Source organism: Delphinapterus leucas, chromosome 1, assembly GCF_059928025.1.
Source record: "Delphinapterus leucas isolate spDelLeu-1000000601 "Yukka" chromosome 1, BTC_Dleu_Yukka2, whole genome shotgun sequence".
NCBI lineage: Eukaryota > Metazoa > Chordata > Mammalia > Artiodactyla > Monodontidae > Delphinapterus > Delphinapterus leucas.
In genome coordinates this window covers 83246682-83255114 of record NC_143129.1, presented here as the reverse complement: position 1 = coordinate 83255114, position 8433 = coordinate 83246682, and the positions used below count along the sequence as shown (strand labels likewise).

The window sequence follows — 8433 nt, the reverse complement described above, 5'->3', positions numbered from 1 at the left end:
TGCATTCTCTTTGAAGCAATTCTATTATGGTCATCAAGTAGTTCTAAAAAATACCCAAGTTGCTGAAGAATATCCCCTACAGTATATGCCCTCATAGATTTTGTTTTGTTTATTTGGGTTTATATTAATTTCTATCTTGAGGTCTTATAGAAGGGGAACTCTCTATTAACTATTTGGGTAGAAAATTCTGTCATGTTGCCATAAAGTGTTTTTATGTTTCATGTTTCTTTTGTGGTGTGTATAAAGTCCTGACCACTAGCACACTATTAAAAAGACATTATTTATTTTTTATGGAGCCAACCACCAGAGGCTCCTGGACTCTATGGAAGCCGCAGATCTTCTAACATCTGAAAAAAGGATTATCCTTTTGAATGTGAAGGTGAATGTGAGTAACTGAGAAAAGGTAGAGCAGGCTGTGAAAGTAATGAAAAAAGAGAGATTAGGGTTCAAAACATATTGAGATGTGTCTTAGGGACCTTGAGGGTAAAGCTGCCTTCAGTGTTTCTCAGTGGGGCCTTATTGACATTATGGGAGGGACAATTTTTGTGTGTGTGGAGCTGTCCTGCTCAGTGCAGTACATTTAGCATTCTTGTCTCCCATCCCCTGTCAAATGCCATCTGCATCCCCAGTCAATGTAAATTTTTAATGCCCCTACATATTTCCAAAGGCCTCCCAGGAGGTGGTACCACTCTGGTTGAGGAATACTACTAGATATTCTTAATCCTAGGTGGTCTCACACTACCATGACCTAAACTGGTTTAGCAGAAGTCTTTTCACTGTATGGACTATCCTTGCTTTAGCAAGATACAGGACATTTCCATCACAAGGATCCCCCACGTAGCCACACTCACTTCCCTCCAATCTCCATCTCCACATTAACATCTAGCAACAACTAATCCATTTTCCATTTCTAAAATTTTGTTATTTTAAGAATGTTATATAAACAGGTTACAGTATGTAACGTTTGGGGATTAGCTTTTTTTACTCAGCATAATTCTCTGCAGATTCATCCAAGTTGTGTGTATATCAGTAGTTTGTTCCTTTTTATTGCTGAGTAGTATTCCATGCTATAGATGTACCACAGTTTCTTTAACCATTCACCTGCTGAAGGACATCTGCCTTGTTTCCAGTTTTTGGCTTTCATTAATAAATTTGCTATAAACATTTGTGCATAGGTTTTTTTTGTAACATCTTTATTGGAGTATAATTGCTTTACACTGCTTTGTGCATAGGTTTTTATGTGAACATTAGTTTTTATTTCTCTGGGATAAATGCCCAGGAGTGCAAATTCTGGTTCCTATGAAAATTGCATATTTAGGGTTTTTTTTAATAAACTGTTTTTTTAAAAAAAATAAACTGTTTTCCAGAGTGGTTGTACCATTCTACATTCCCACAAGCAATGTATGAGTGATCGTTTCCCTGCATTATTCTCACCAGCATTTGAGGTTGTCATTATTTCTAATTTTAGCCATTCTGATAGGTATGTAGTGATATCTAATTGTGGTTTTAATTTGTATTTCTCTAGTGGCTAATGATGCTGAACATCTTTTCATGTGCTTATTGCTGTCTGTATATCCTCTTGGGGAAATGTTCCTTCTTGACTTTTGACCGTTTCCTCACTGGACTGTTTTTTATACTGTTGAGTTAGAGAGTTCTTATATATTCTAGACAATAGTCCTTTGTTGGGTATGTGGTTTACACATATTTTCTCCCAGCTAGCAGCTTGTTTTTCACTCTCATAATAGGGTCTTTTGCAGAGCAAACATTTAATTTTGATGAAGTCTACTTTATTGATTTTTCCTTTTACGGATTGCTTTTGGTGTCAAAACTTTGTCTAGGCTTAGACCATGAAGAGTTTCTCCTATGTTTTTTCTAAATGTTTTATACTTCACATTTAAGCTCTTGATCCACTTTGGAGTTAGTTTTTGTATAAGGTATGAGACTTAGGTTGAGGGTTTTGTTTATTTGTTTGCTTTTTGTTTATTTGTTTGCCTATGGATGTCCAATTTCTTCAGCAATATATATTGAAAAAGCTATTTTTTCTCCACGGAATTGCTTTTTCACCTTTGTAAAAAACAACATGAGTTGGCATACTTGTATGGGTCAACTGCTGGGCTCTCTATTCTGTTTCACTGATCTGTATATTTATTTTTCTGCCAGTACCATACCATCTTTACTACTGTAGCCTTTTAATAAGTCTTGAAAATGGATAAGCTGATTCCTCCCACTTAATTCTTTTTCAAAACGTGTTTTAGCTATTCTAGTTGCTTTGCCTTTCCATACAAGTTTTAGAATAATTTTGTCTATATCTACAAAAAAATCTTGCTAGGATTTCCCCTTTACTAAGTTTTAAATTGTGGTAAAATACATAAAACATAAAGTTCACAATTTTAACCATTTTAAAGTGTACAATTCAGTGGCATTTAGTACCTTCGAAACGTTGTGCAACCATCCCACTATCTAGTTCTGGAATGTTTTCCTCACCCCAAAAGGAAGCCCTGTTCCCACTGTGAAGTCAGTCCCCAACCTCTGGCAATGACTGATCTGCTTTCTGTCTCTGTGGATTGGCCATTCTGTACATTTCATATAAACGGAATCATACGATGTGTTACCTTTTGTGTCTGGCTTATTTCATTTAGCATAATGTTTTCGAGGTTCATCCAACTTGTATCATGTCAGTACTTCTTTGTTATGTCCAAATAATATGCCATTGTATGTATATACAACAGTTTGTTTATCCATTCATTCATCCATGGACATTTGGGTTGTTTCTAACTTTGGGCTATTATGAATATCATGCTGCTATGAGTATAAACGTACAAGTATTTGTATGAGTACCTGCTTTTAGTTCTTTGGGATCTACCTAGAGTGAAATTACTGGACTGTATTCTATGTTTAACATATTGAGGAGCCTCCAAACTGTGTTCCACAGCAGCTGCAACATTTTACATTCCTGCCACCAGTGTATTAGGGTTTCAATTTCACCTCATCCTCACCACACTTGTTATTTTCCATTTTTAAAAATTACAGCCATTCTGGAAAGTGTGAAGTGGTATCTTACTGTGGTATTGATTTGCATTTCCCTAATGACTAATGGCATTGAGCATCTTTCCATGTGCTTGCTGACCATTTAGATATCTTCTTTGGAGAAATTCTATTCAAATCTCTTGCTCACTTTTTGATTGAGTTTTTTGTCTTTTTTGTTGTTGAGTGGTAGCCCCTTCATTCTTAAAGGATATTTTTGCTGGATATAGGAATCTGGGTTGACAGTCTTCTTTCAGTGCTTGAAAAATTTGTGCCACTTCTCTGGCCTCCATGGTCTCTGATGAGAAATGTGCTGTCATTCAAATTGTTTATCCATGGTATGTAAGGTGTCATTTTTCACGGATTTCAAGATTTTTTTCTTTGTTTTTAGTTTTCTGCAATTTGACTATGATGTGTCTTGGCATGAATTTGTTTGGGTTTATCTTCTTTGGGGTTTGCTCAGCTTCTTGAATCTGTAGGTTTATCATCTGCTAAATTTGGGGAGTTTTACTCATTATTTCTTTTAGTACGTTTTTCAGTCCTGTTCTTTTTCTCTTCTCCTTCTGGGAATCTGATGACACAAATGTTAGATCTTTTGTTATAATCCCACAAGTCTGTGTGACTCTGTTCTTTTTTTTTTTTTTCATTCTATTTTCTCTGTTGTTCAGATTGAGTAATTTCCATTGTTTTATCTTTCAAGTCACTGATTCTTTCCTCTGTCCCCTCCACTCTGCTGTTGAGCCCATCCATTGAGGGGTTTTGTTGTTACTGTATTTTTTAGTTATCAAATTTCCATTCAGTTCTTCTATTTCTTTGCTGAAACTTTTCTTTGCTGGGACTTTCTATGTTTTTGTTTGTTTCAAGTATCTTCATAGTTGCTTGTTGAAACATTTTTATGATGACTGTTTTAAAATCTTTGTCAGATAATTCTACCGAGTTGATCATCTAGGTATTGTCTGTTTTCATTCAGTTCAAGATCTTTCTCATTCTTGATATGATGAGTGCTTTTTTATTAAAGCCTGGACATTTGGGACTCTGGATCATATTTAAACCTTCTGTTTCAGTTGGCTTCTTCTGATACTAATCAAGTAGAGGAAGTGGGGGTAAGGTACCTTGTTACAGCCAGGTGGGTGTAGGAATCCAGGTTCCCCACTTAGTCTCCATTAACACCTGAGAAGAGGGGCTCCTCGTTACTGATGGGCAGGGTAGGAGTTCCACCTCCCTGTATGGCCTCCACTGATACTGGGAAATAGGAGTAACCTTGTTATCACCAGGTGTTGGTGAAAGTACGATTCTCTACCATGTTTCCTCTGATACCAATCCAGCAGTGAAGAGGAGGACCGCTTCTTTACTGGCCTGCTGAGAGGAAGTCTAGGTACCCCATATACCTAGACTTTACTAGGTATGGGTAGAGGTGAGCCACAATTCTTTCTGTGGCATTTGGCTGGAGTAGAGCAGTTATTATCTAAAAGTTTTCTATTTTGCTAGGCTACCTCTTCCCTGGTCCTTTGGCTAGAGAGAGCAGGTTTTGCTGTTGTTAATACTATTGATACTTCCTAGTTTCTCATGTTACTGAAAATTACCGGCAGGTGGCAGAATAGCTGATGAAAATGGACTGTTCACCAAAACATAAGAAGGCTGATTTCCTTTGTGACATAGGGAAATAAAATCTATTACCTTGCACCCACCCTGGATACAATCCCAAGATTTTGTTCTGAGGGTTAGATACTCTTTATCAGCCTTTGAGTACAGGTAGCTGCCCAGTGGGAATAGAGCTGGAGCAAAAGGAATGGGCTTTGTTAGGCTCCTTGGTGACATATGACACCAGGATTACTTGGGTTTTGTGAAAATAAATGTCTAGCATTTAGTTACTCTTCTCCCTAGGAAGGTGGAGATTGGATGACTGGAGAATTAATACTTTCTTTAAACAACATTGATACTTTGAAAGCACAACAAAACCCCCAGAAACACCCCATATCCTATCACTCATTTTTTCTATCAGGCCCTGCTGATATGTCCACATATATGATTCAATTTTTTAATTCTCGTTTTCACTTATTGTCAAAGGTGTTTTCTGATGTTAGTGCATGGGGGTGGCTTTTTAAAATTTATATTTGAACTCATGTGCAAAGAATTAATCACACTGCAGTCATCTGACCAAAAAAGGTCTGAGGGGAGGCTTTTGATTGTTTGTTTCATTTTTGGTTTTCTCAAATTTTTATTTTGAAAAATTTCAAAACTACAGAGAAGTTAAAAGAATAAAATATTGAACATTCAATTACCCTTCACCTAGATTCATTGTTAACATTTTGCCATATTTGCTTTCTTTTCTGTCTCATATAAAGCTAATTTGCAGACATTGATGGGTATGGCTTTCAAGGTTCCTTTAGTCTAGGTATGCACCCCAGTTTTCTTTTCTTTCTCCTCACTCCCTCTCTTCCTTCTTCATATTTGAAAATTTTGAAGCTCCAAAACTCTTTCTCTTAGTTTCCCACCAGCGAGTTGTGCTCAGATCCTGCTGACCACCAAGCACCCGTAGGCTGAGTCACTTTCACTTGTCTGTAATATTTGTTTTGGCCAACAGAGTTTGGCTTAAATTCACACGAGATGCAAAAAAAAAAAAAAAAAGCTGCTATAGGACCAGGATCTCCTAGAGTTACTTACACGACAACCTTTATATTCCTTAAGGAAAATTCCTAGTCAATTTGGCAAAGCCCAGTTGGAGACCTCTACTTTTCTGCTGATCCCAATTCAGGAAATCACTGCAACTACAGGAAGCTGAGAGTTTCCTATTTGTCCTTCTATCTTTTCTCCAGACATTTGTCTCTGGTCTTGGGAACTGCGATCGTGTGTACACGATCCTCCCTCAGCTCTGGGAGCCATGCAGAGGAGTTCTCTCAAGGGTTTTCTACTCCAAAAAAGAAATATGAGGAAAAGGTAGCTTTGACGTGGGGAAGGCCCAGTAGTCTAGAATCTCAAAATCTAGGTGGTTGAAACAATATGTGTCACAAAAAGGGTGGAGACACACGTTGAGTTAGCCTCATATGTGCTCTGTCGCAAACCTTCTGCACATTCCCTGGTGGTCTAGTGGTTAGGATTCGGCGCTCTCACCGCCGCGGCCCGGGTTCGATTCCCGGTCAGGGAAAGAGCATTTTTTTCTACGTACACAATACTTTGTGTTCGTTTTTCTTCCTACAAAATACTTTTAATGACAGTTCCTATAGAACACTTTTAATGATTAATTTTGTTTCTTCTACTTAGTTGCCACATGGGTGACCTTAGCTGAAATACAGGAAATGCAGGAAAACATAAAGAAAAAATCGTTTACCATTCTACCAACCACCGGTAGCTATTATCCAGTTTTTGAAATAGAAAATGGAATAATGCTGTACATACTATTTAATTATCAGCTTTTTTTAAAAACATCTTTATTAGAGTATAATTGCCTTACAATGGTGTGTTAGTTTCTGCTTTATAACAAAGTGAATCAGTTATACATATACATATGTCCCCATATCTCTTCCCTCTTGCGTCTCCCTCCCTCCCACCCTCCCTATCCCACCCCTCTAGGTGGTCACAAAGCACCGAGCTGATCTCCTTGTGCCATGCGGCTGCTTCCCACTAGCTACCTATTTTACGTTTTTACCAGCTATTTTTAAAGTTAATATATTTCTAACACTTTCCAGTAGAAATAAATACACTTCAGCAACATGATATTTTCTTTCAATTTAATTATTTAATTTTTGTAAAGGTAATATATTTACATGGTTTAGGATTCAAATATCCAAAAAGGCATAACTGATAAACCTACTTTTCACCTCGGCCATCTAGTTTTCTTCTAATAAGGCAGCCAGTAGTAAGTTGCATAACTATATTGTAATATAAGTATGTTGTAAATATAAAATATAAATAGATTGTAAATACAAGTACATGCATACATACGTATATATTTAAGTACGTTCCCCTCCCTCGCACAAATGATAGCAATCTATACACACTTTTCTGAACTTTGCCTTTTTCACTTAATTTTAGAAATAGTTGCAGATTACACATGAAGAGCTTCCTCATTCTTTTCTATGGCACATAGTATTCCATTATATTGATATTCCATAATTAGTCAAACCAGCTTCCTATTGATGACACTTCGGTTATTCTAATCCTTTGCGGCCATAAAAATAATCTTCTACATATGTTATTTTGTACGTGTGTAGAATAAATGTCCAAGAATTAAAATGTTGGTTCAAAAGACATGTGCATTTGTGGACGGGTAGTGCCAATATGCCCTCCTTAGAGGTCCTGCCAATTTATACTCCCACCAGCAATGTACAATATATAAAAAAAAAAATGTGGGTTTTCATCAAAATGGATTTCTGGACTTTTAGGTTTTTCCCCCCTAAAATTTTGGTTTTACAAATAACACTGATGAACATCTGTGTGAATACATCTTTGTATATCCTTAGGGATTGCTTTAGGATAAATTCATAGAAGTGGAATTACTACTTCATATCATATATTAGATGGGTTAAATAATTAAATGTAAGAATTGAAACAATTTTTAAAAATCGGTGGATAATTATCTTATTGGGCTGGAGAAGACTTTTTCAAGGTAAAAGCAAACACAGAAATCATAAAGGATAAAACTGATAGGTTAGACTACATAAAAACAGAAAACTGCCCGTCTGAAAATCCTATAAATAATATTAAAAGACAAATGCCAAACTAATATGTAAGTAATATACATATAATATAAATTACCCAATAGCAAAAATCGACAAAGCGTATGATTTAGTAAGTCCCAAACTAATACAAATAATTAGTAAGTTTATGAAAAATGATCAACCTCAATAGTAATACAATAAATGCAAGTTAAAATGAGACTCCAAATTTTTATGTTGCACTTTCGTAAAGATAAAAAGAATGATGATATCTAGTTGCCTGAGGTAATTTGGTAATACTCATTGAAAAGTGAAAATTGGTGATATCGCTCCACACAGCAATTTGGCAATATGTATTCAAAGCTTTAAAATGTGGGTTATCTTTTCAATGGCAACTTTACCTTTATGCATTCGTGCTGAGGAAGTACTCTCAAATGCGTTAACGATATATGTACAGAGATTAACACTCGCATTAAGGCCTTAACTCGTCCACTTGATTTCAGAGGCTCCCTTCAAAAGACAATAAACTAGAATTGATGATTTTCCTTCCCTAAACCTCTGAAACGACTAGAAAAACTACCACAACATTATCAACATAATCATAGGTAAAATCCTAGAGATCTTTTTTTCCTCTTTGTCCTTTGGCTTTGTGTTGAATAGTTCTCTTAGCACGAATCCCTAAATATGAGACTTTGGTCGGAGCAAACCATGACGAACTAGTCATAAGGATCCACACGGAAGCTTTTCTTCGTGT

General features: G+C 36.3%; 1 non-coding gene across 1 annotated transcript; it reads left to right on the top strand.

The window, feature by feature from the left end:
- The first annotated feature begins 6097 nt into the window (after positions 1-6097).
- On the top strand, positions 6098-6169 carry TRNAE-CUC (transfer RNA glutamic acid (anticodon CUC)). Its single transcript has one exon. It is a non-coding gene; the product is annotated as a tRNA-Glu (tRNA).
- The last annotated feature ends 2264 nt before the right edge of the window (positions 6170-8433 follow it).